The sequence below is a fragment of the Cyclopterus lumpus genome, chromosome 2 (assembly GCF_009769545.1).
Source record: "Cyclopterus lumpus isolate fCycLum1 chromosome 2, fCycLum1.pri, whole genome shotgun sequence".
Lineage (NCBI taxonomy): Eukaryota > Metazoa > Chordata > Actinopteri > Perciformes > Cyclopteridae > Cyclopterus > Cyclopterus lumpus.
Genome location: NC_046967.1, coordinates 1,830,113 through 1,838,614, shown reverse-complemented (window position 1 = coordinate 1,838,614; position 8,502 = coordinate 1,830,113).

Genomic DNA, 8,502 nt, shown 5'->3' with positions numbered 1-8,502 from the left:
CCGACCCACCTCGCCCCGCCGACCTGCGCCGCCGTACAAATAAACAGGAAGGCACTTGGATGGAGGCCCACGCTCGTAATTCACCCCAAAGCAGTGTGTTTTACAGAGGACCGGCACTAAAGAAGAATAAACTGTTAATCCATAAAAATCTGAACGCTGTTGATCTGGCTGAAGGTCAACTGTTGACTGAAGGTTAACTGTTGACACCTGATCATGTGACATGGATGTTTGTGAGAATGTATTATGAAGACGGACTCTTTATTAAAATGCATGAATGTAAAACTGTCCCAAAACAGCTGGCGGCTCGATGAACTCCTCAATGATTTCCATCCACCGCCGACTGTCACCGCACGTAATTTAGCACGATGTTGAAGATCCGACACCTTCGTGAAGGAGCTCTGATTGACAGAAAGTGTTTATCTCGTTAGCGTTAAACAATAGCAGGAAATTGCCTCCGAAGACGTTTTTCAGATGCTTCAAATCTGAGTGACTTCTTCTCTTCTCCTTTTCTTTATTTCTATTTTTTTTATTCCTCCATTTAAGGAGAAGCCGAACCAAAAAAGCCGTCCAGATCTCCTCGGCTACACTTAGACAGACGTAGCTAACGTGAAAAGCAATCTTCAAAAAGGCTATCTTTATAACTCTGCAGTTTTTTGGTTTTTTTGAAGTGCTGAAATTAAAGTTGCATATGGATGCCATCGAGACGCGAGCCACTCGGGGAGATTAGCGTCGTCTGAGCCCACACACAGCTGACAGCAGATCGGGGCGCGATAATCTGAAATTGCTTCTTTTCATAGAAGTCCGGGTTGCAGCAGGAAGTCGTGTTGGTCAACGTGGCGTGGAAGCGCCCTGAATCCTCACGCCAGTCAGCATCAGAAACAACTCCCATAAAGTCCAACTTGAACTGTTTTTTTCCATCAGTTTCTATTTATATGAAACGGTTATTGTTTTTTAATGTTTTGATTGACGTCAGTTGGTATTTATCACTGCAGAAACAGACTTCTGACTCTTCATAAATGACTCAATCACGTTATGATAGTTAGAAGTGTTGGTGGCATTCAATCGGTCATCAAGCGTGCAGTTATTATGGGGTTTTATTGCTCTATTGGAGGCAAAAGCATGAACATCTGTGCAGGTGCTCCAGTCCTGCTGCTTGATTTCATACATTTTTAATGCAGCATTTCAATCTGAATGACCTTTCTTTGGAAGCGGCGGCTAAATTGATCATCCAATTGCTCCTTAAAAAAAACTGCTTTAGGTGTTCGTCTCGTATATTTAATTTATAAAGCGCGGAATAACAAATATGAGCCGTGATTTGGAGAAGCTCCAAAAAAAAGTAAAAAAAGAAGCTTCACGGAAAGCAAAATGCATAAATTTGAATTTCTTTCATTTATTTTTTTTTGTTAAAAGACACCGAATCTGGAAAATATATACGAGGCCGCTCGAGATAATGAGACGGACTCCAAAGTGTTGACCCAAACGGAGCGGGAGCTCTAATTAACGAGCAAACAGAGGAGCAATATCTATCCAACGTTTCACAATTCAAACTTTGTCTCACTGGCCCGTGGCAACACAACATATATTATTATTATTAAGCATATTAAAGTTCTGTAAACGTTGGAGATCGCCGTTCGCCCACGTCACAAAAATCGTGAAAAACGTTGGCGCTGAACCGAGTCCACGGTTTTGCAGAATCCTCTAATATTAATATATAAGATATTATATTCTAAGATGTTCTCGACAGGCGAAAGGGTCAAAAGTGTCCGTTACGGCAGGTGAGAGGTTCTGTGGAGGAAACGCATCCATATAATTAGCTGAAAACCTAAATAAATATATATATAATGTATAAAACAGTATAAATACCAGTTTATTAACCCTTAACCCTTCATAAAGCCTTATTAGCAACGACACGTGAATCCACAGCTCAAGGTGCATGCTGGGATATACAGTATATACGAGGCCCGCCAGGACACACCGGCAGCAGGAAAATATTTCACAATGAAAAGTACAGCGCTGTGGGGAGAGAAAGGCTTACAAAATACACCTCTTTTGCAATATAAACAGGATTTTCATCTAAATTGTGTACACAGCCGCGATAGTTCAGCTGGAGCGCCTCAGGTCTGAGCTCACTAATATGGCAAACAGCATCAATGCGGATATCACTCACGCCGACCCCAAAGTAAATACAACCCGCAGATTCATCCAAGGTAACAATTGAGGTTGTGTACGATATGATGGAATGCACCCCCCCCCCTCCCCCCCCTCCACCCCCCATTAAACGCTAGTTCAAATATTTATATTTCTTTTTGGAATAAATATAACAGAAAGTTTCACAGTTCTGGCATTGTTTGGAAGGGCAAGGAACCCGCTGGCGTTATAAATGAGAGCTCGGTGACAGGTGGCGATGCAGAAATGAAGAGCGGCGGGGGCCCGAAGGTAAACAGAGCGCCGGAACAATACGGGCCGATGTGTCGGGAGGCGGAGCTTAAGGCCGCACAGTTCACCATCGGAGTTTTATTGCCTCCTCAGAAACAGCTCCTCTCTCCTGGTTCAACGGGGCTGTTTCCTCCTCCGCAGAGTTCAACACTCTAAAGGGATACATATGGATCATATGGTTACATATGATCCATATGTATCACATGTAACCATATGATACATGTGATACATATGGATCATATGGATACATGTGATACATATGTATTACATGTATCCATATGATCCATATGGATACATGTATCATATGGTTACATGTGATACATATGGCTCCATCTGATAGGTCCTAACCCGGCTTTACTGTCACTGGTGAGAAGACACGCAGACTATTTGTGTCTCTATGTGATTGTTGCACATCTCTGTGGTTTTGTGTGTCTGTGTGGTAATTGTGTGTCTCTTTGTAGTTTTGTCTTTTTGTAGTGGTCTAGTATCTTTTGTTTTCTGCATCTTTGTATTTGTTTTGATTCTCTTTGTCGTTGTTTTGTCTCTCTGGTAGTTTTGTCTTCTTGTAGTTGGCTTGTATCTTTGTTTTCTGTATCTTTGTAGTTGTTTTGTGTCTCTTTGTAGTTGTAGTATTTCTCTGTTATAATGTTGCGTCTTTTTGTAGTTCCATTGTCTCTTAGCAGGTGTTTTGTCTCTTTATTGTTGTTGTTTTTCTCTTTCTGGTAATCGTGTTACTCTTTGTAGTCTTGTATCTTGGAGTATGTGTTTTGCCTCTTTGTAGTTGAGTTGCTTTCAGGTTCTTTTTGGTCTTTGTAGGTGAAGGCCAGAGGAGGAGTGCTCAGTAATCCAGCCGGATTATTTTGAGTGAACCAAACCTCATCAGCAAAACTGATGAATGTTCCTTTTTTTTCCACATTTCTCTAATAGCAGATGTTTCAACACAAGATGTAAGAATTTTGGTGTTTACCAGAAAGCCCAGTCTCAACAGTATTAACCTGAACTCTGACCTCAATCTGAGCCTCAAATCTTTAAATCCCTACCAAATCCTCTTAGAAACACTGTAACTGTCAAAATCCCCTCCCTTCCCATCACCTTTTCTATTCTCGGGAGAACATGATGACCTTTTTATAAACACAAACAAAATCAAATCTGCAGAGCAAAAAGCAGCTCGACGATGGCCGACGTCCTGACACGTTGTCATGGTGCCGAGTCCCCGTAATGAAGAAGAAGAAAAAAGAGAGAGACTTAAAATCCGTCTGGCCGACCTCGCACGAGAGCGGAGATCAATAGGAGGCTGCTTTGATAATTGCTCGGCGCTTCATTAAAAGCACGGCGACCCCCCCCCCCCCCCCCCCCCCCCCCCATTCTCGGCCACGTCACATCAGAGGCCAGATTAAAAGAAGCAGAAACACACATTTAAACTTCTTCCTTCTCTGGCCGTGATGGTAAACATGTCCTGATTTGCTTTTGGGAGGAGATGAGCGAGGTATCAAAGCCGGTTAATTTGCCCAGTTAGGGAAATCTGTCAGCTCTTAGAAAAACCTCGGGGGGGGGGGGGGGGGGGGGGGGGACACACTGTCGGCTTAAATGCGACGTGACGCGTCCAGAAGCCACGAGCGACCGTCTCCGTCTCACAGAACAGAGCACGGAAGCAGAATCACTTTAATCAGCGACGGGTTCTCCAGAATTCTTTTGAAAATTAGATTTCATTTTGCTTGAAGGAAAAAAGAAAAGGAAGAAAGAACCTTGTAATATTACATGCTAGTGGAATATGAGCTTCATTAAGGTTTTGATGTGACTGGATAATCACCCTTCAAAATATAAGCAGCGCTGGTAAACATGAATTATCAAGGGAGGAGTGGGGGGGGGACCTCTTTGGTAACGGTGAACTTTAATACTCACCACTGAGGAGGCCTGACGTGCCGAGGTGTAATGTCAGCTATCGATTGGCCGGCGGTCGGGTGTCTCAGCGGCGGCCATTGACGTCCTCTCGTCTTACGATGATGTGTGTGCCGGGAACTCCTCGTCTTCTCCCTCTCCTCTTTTTCTGGGAAGGAATCGTAACGGATCTCCGGCGTGTTTGGGCCGTTGGCTGTAAGTGCAAAGGCAATTGATCACCTCCACACACACACACACACACACACACACACAGGTAGTCATGCAACATACACAGTAAGGTTCTCTTCTTGCAGAACAGCTGATGAACCTGAAAACTCAATTTGTTCTTCTCACACATCAAACTAGATGTTTATGAGCACCTTTCTCTTTTGGTCAGTATCTATTGCAAAGTCCTACATTTCCCACGATGCAACTGGATAACGAGAGTTAACGCCCGTGTCTTTGAACTCTGGTGTGAAACATAAATATCGGTCGTTCGTAAAGCTGCGGATGAGAAAGGGAAGATGAAACACGTCGTTGTGTAAGGATTGCATGTTGGTGCATCAGATATTTAACAAACCGCTCTGTGTGTGTGTGTGTGTGTGTGTGTTTGTGTGTGTGTGTGTGTGTGTGTGTGTGTGGGGGGGGGGGGGGGGGGGGGGTCACGCATCACACCTCCCAAACTCACTCTTCATGCATGCGTGCGCTCATATGTATTTTCTCAAAACAAGAACCCGGAGCGAGCTGTTAGGTGACAAGTCGGCGGTGCCACCACGCCCCCCCCCCCCCTCTGCACGAAAATAAAAACACACAGCGAGGTGGTGGGGAGAGTCCCCCCCCTCCCCCGGTCCATCGCTCTCAGCAGGGGTTATTGATTGTGACGTGCGCTCGCAGTGCACCTTCCCAGTCGCCTGTCAGCCAGATGCATGCTGGCAGGTCCGGTCCTCCCCCCCTTGACAGCTCCCGCGCGGCAGGGAGGTTGTTGGGGTGGCGATGATGTTGTAGGGGGGGGGGGCGTTTGTCAGAGAGCCAAACAGAGGGAGAAAGACAGCTGGCGGGGACCTGGCCCTTGATTTCCTCCCCGAGCCCGCAGAAGGTGAACCTCGACCCCCTCGGCCTCGCTCTCGTCGGCGTGGTCGTGGTCGTCGCTACAAGGTGAGTGGAGCTGCCGCGGCGCGTTAGCCTCCGTTCCAGGGTCCCCAGGTCTGTCACGGCGCGTTGTTTCTGGGGTTTCACCCCCAAAGAGACCCCCAGGACGAGGGTGAACCGTTTCAGTCTGTTCTCCACATTACTGTCGCTTTTCACCGCCGCGTTTAGTACGACAAACCCTGCCCTCCCTTCCCTGCCCTCCCTGTAACAACCTGCCAACCCCCCCCCTCCCCCCACCTGCGCAGCTTGTTTAACGCCGGCCTCTCCAGAAGGTGCACCCTGCGCGCGCTCGGCGGCTGAGACAGGTAATGAGTTAGCTCGGGGGAGGCCGACATGACTGCACGTGTGTGAGAGTGTGAAATTACCTGACACGCCCCCCCCCCCCACACACACACACACATGTTCACACACACAGAGCGGCGGAGGTGGGAGAACACAACATATGCCGCTTGGTGAACGCTTTAATCCTAAAGGTTCAGGTTTATGTAACTACATGACGTTTTATGTTGACCTTTAATAACCCCAACACACGTCAGGTTTAATTAACACTAAGCATTCATGTTGAGGGTTCGACGTCGGTCATTTTTTGCCCAGATACATTTTTTTAATGCCTCAGTTTACATCCTTCGTTTATTTTATTTTGATCATGGTATTCTTGTGTAGTAAATGAGCTACAACTGCATTATGACAATACATTTGGCGTTTTTCCGACTTTAACTGCATGATTTTATCATTAAATACACATTTGACTGCACTAACCTGTGAACGGTGTGCTAATATTTTAACATCATAAACCAGATGAGACGTCTTCTGGGTTAAAGCTGCACAATGAAGCGTTCCACAGGATGGTGGACAGAGAGTAACAACCAGCGCGTGTCGGGACGAGCCCAAAATACTAAATGGATCATAAGTAATAATCACCCCGGGGGTTGCAGACAATAAGCCCCCCTCCCCCGGCCCCCCTCGGTATCTCAATCCATTTGTCTTGGAAAAGGAAATTACTAAATCCAATACAGTTGGATAGAAATCTGTCCCGTCTGGAGGATAACGCGGCCCGATAAAGGCGCTGGTTTCCGGCCGCGCGCCATCCGTCATCCAGGGGGGGGGTCGCTCCCGTGGTCAAGCTGTCTGCGGCTCCGACGGATGACTGCTCCGCCGCCGCCTCGCGCCGAGGTCACGAAGTTTAGTTGTTTGTGGAAGCCCACTCTGATTGGATGACGGTGGTTTCTTGCAGGATGCAGAGCCGCGAGGCGCTTCCTGACTCCATGGTGACGATGAAAGAACGGCAGCTCTCGATGCAGCGACATCGAGTTCAAGGAAACCGCCTTAAAAATATCATGTTTTAATATTTAAACTTCAGTCGAGAAATTCTGAAAATGTATGAATATTTTGAAGTTATCTTCACAATATTGAATGTTATCCCTTTTTTTCTATTTTTTTACTAAATAATGAATTACATTTTACAGCTTTATTTCTTTACTAAATAATTGGGACATTTTCCTTTTATTTTTTCACAGTCTGGGATATGTTAGAATGATTAGAAACATTGATTGTGTCAGATTTAATGTTAATTTAATGTGACAAAAAACATAGAAATCAACTATAGAAATCCTATATATTATGATTATTTTTCCATTTCTCCTGATTTAAATTGTTCATCTAACATCAGTCCAGATCATAACTATCAAATATGTATTAATTTTCCAGAATTGTAACCCTTTAAAAAAAAATAAAGCTAATCATCCCCCTGAAATTCATGAAATGAAATCTACTTGCAGACTTTAAACCGTCGCTGATGTTGCGTCATTTTGACCTCTGACCCCTCGGAGGTCCGCTCCACGGTTTACATTCCGGCCTCGTGAGCGCATCTAACCGCGGTCGAGTGTCTCTGGACCGGCGCCTCCGACGAATACCTGAGCTGCAATGTAATCGAAGGCGTCCTGCGACTGTAGCCGCGCATGTGTGGTGCACTGTGCGCTCTTAAGGGTTAAGAGAGGCCCTTTAAAGTCCCTTAAACCATCGCTGGAGGGCTCCTGGAGGGTTACCCCTGAACCTGAAGACGTAGACGTCCTTTCCTTTTGTTTCCGAGTCCTGAGAAACTGAATCGCGAGGATTCAGCGTGCAGAAACAAGGACGCAGAAATGAATACTAATCGCCTATTACGATGCAGATTTGCTTAACAACTCTCTCTCTCTCGGCGGCCTGAGGGGGAACGGGATGCGTCGTCTTTTTACTCGAGGTGCAGCGTGACCTCCGCGCGACCCGCTGTTAAAGAGGGACAAATGTTGCTGCAGTTAATGAGCAAAGAGCAGCGGAGCTCGTAAAGAAAGGTGTAAATATTAGAGGAGGAGGAGAAGGAGGGGAGGTGTTGGCAGAGAGGAGCCTCTCTTTATGGAGCGGGAGATTAAATCATAAAAGATCCCGAAGAAGATTCAGTTCTGCATGTTTCTTCTGTTTCTCTAGATAAACGGGCCGACGCCATCTTTCAGACATCGTTACCTTTAAGGCTCATGAATAGACGTTATTAGTGTTGTTGACTCCCAGGACTGAAAGGGATAGTTCTGGTGTTTCAGAGTGAGTTTTAAAGGGATAGTTCTGGTGTTTCAGAATGAGTTTTAAAGGGATAGTTCTGGTGTTTCAGAGTGAGTTTTAACGGGATAGTTCTGATGTTATAAAGTGATAGTTCTGGTGTTTCAGAGTGAGTTTTAAAGGGATAGTTCTGGTGTTTCAGAGTGAGTTTTAAAGGGATAGTTCTGATGTTTTAAAGGGATAGTTCTGGTGTTTCAGAGTGAGTTTTAAAGGGATAGTTCTGATGTTATAAAGGGTTAGTTCTGGTGTTTCAGAATGAGTTTTAAAGGGATAGTTCTGGTGTTTCAGAGTGAGTTTTAAAGGGATAGTTCTGGTGTTTCAGAGTGAGTTTTAAAGGGATAGTTCTGGTGTTTCAGAGTGAGTTAAAAAGGGATAGTTCTGATGTTTTAAAGGGATAGTTCTGGTGTTTCAGAGTGAGTTTTAAAGGGATAGTTCTGATGTTATAAAGGG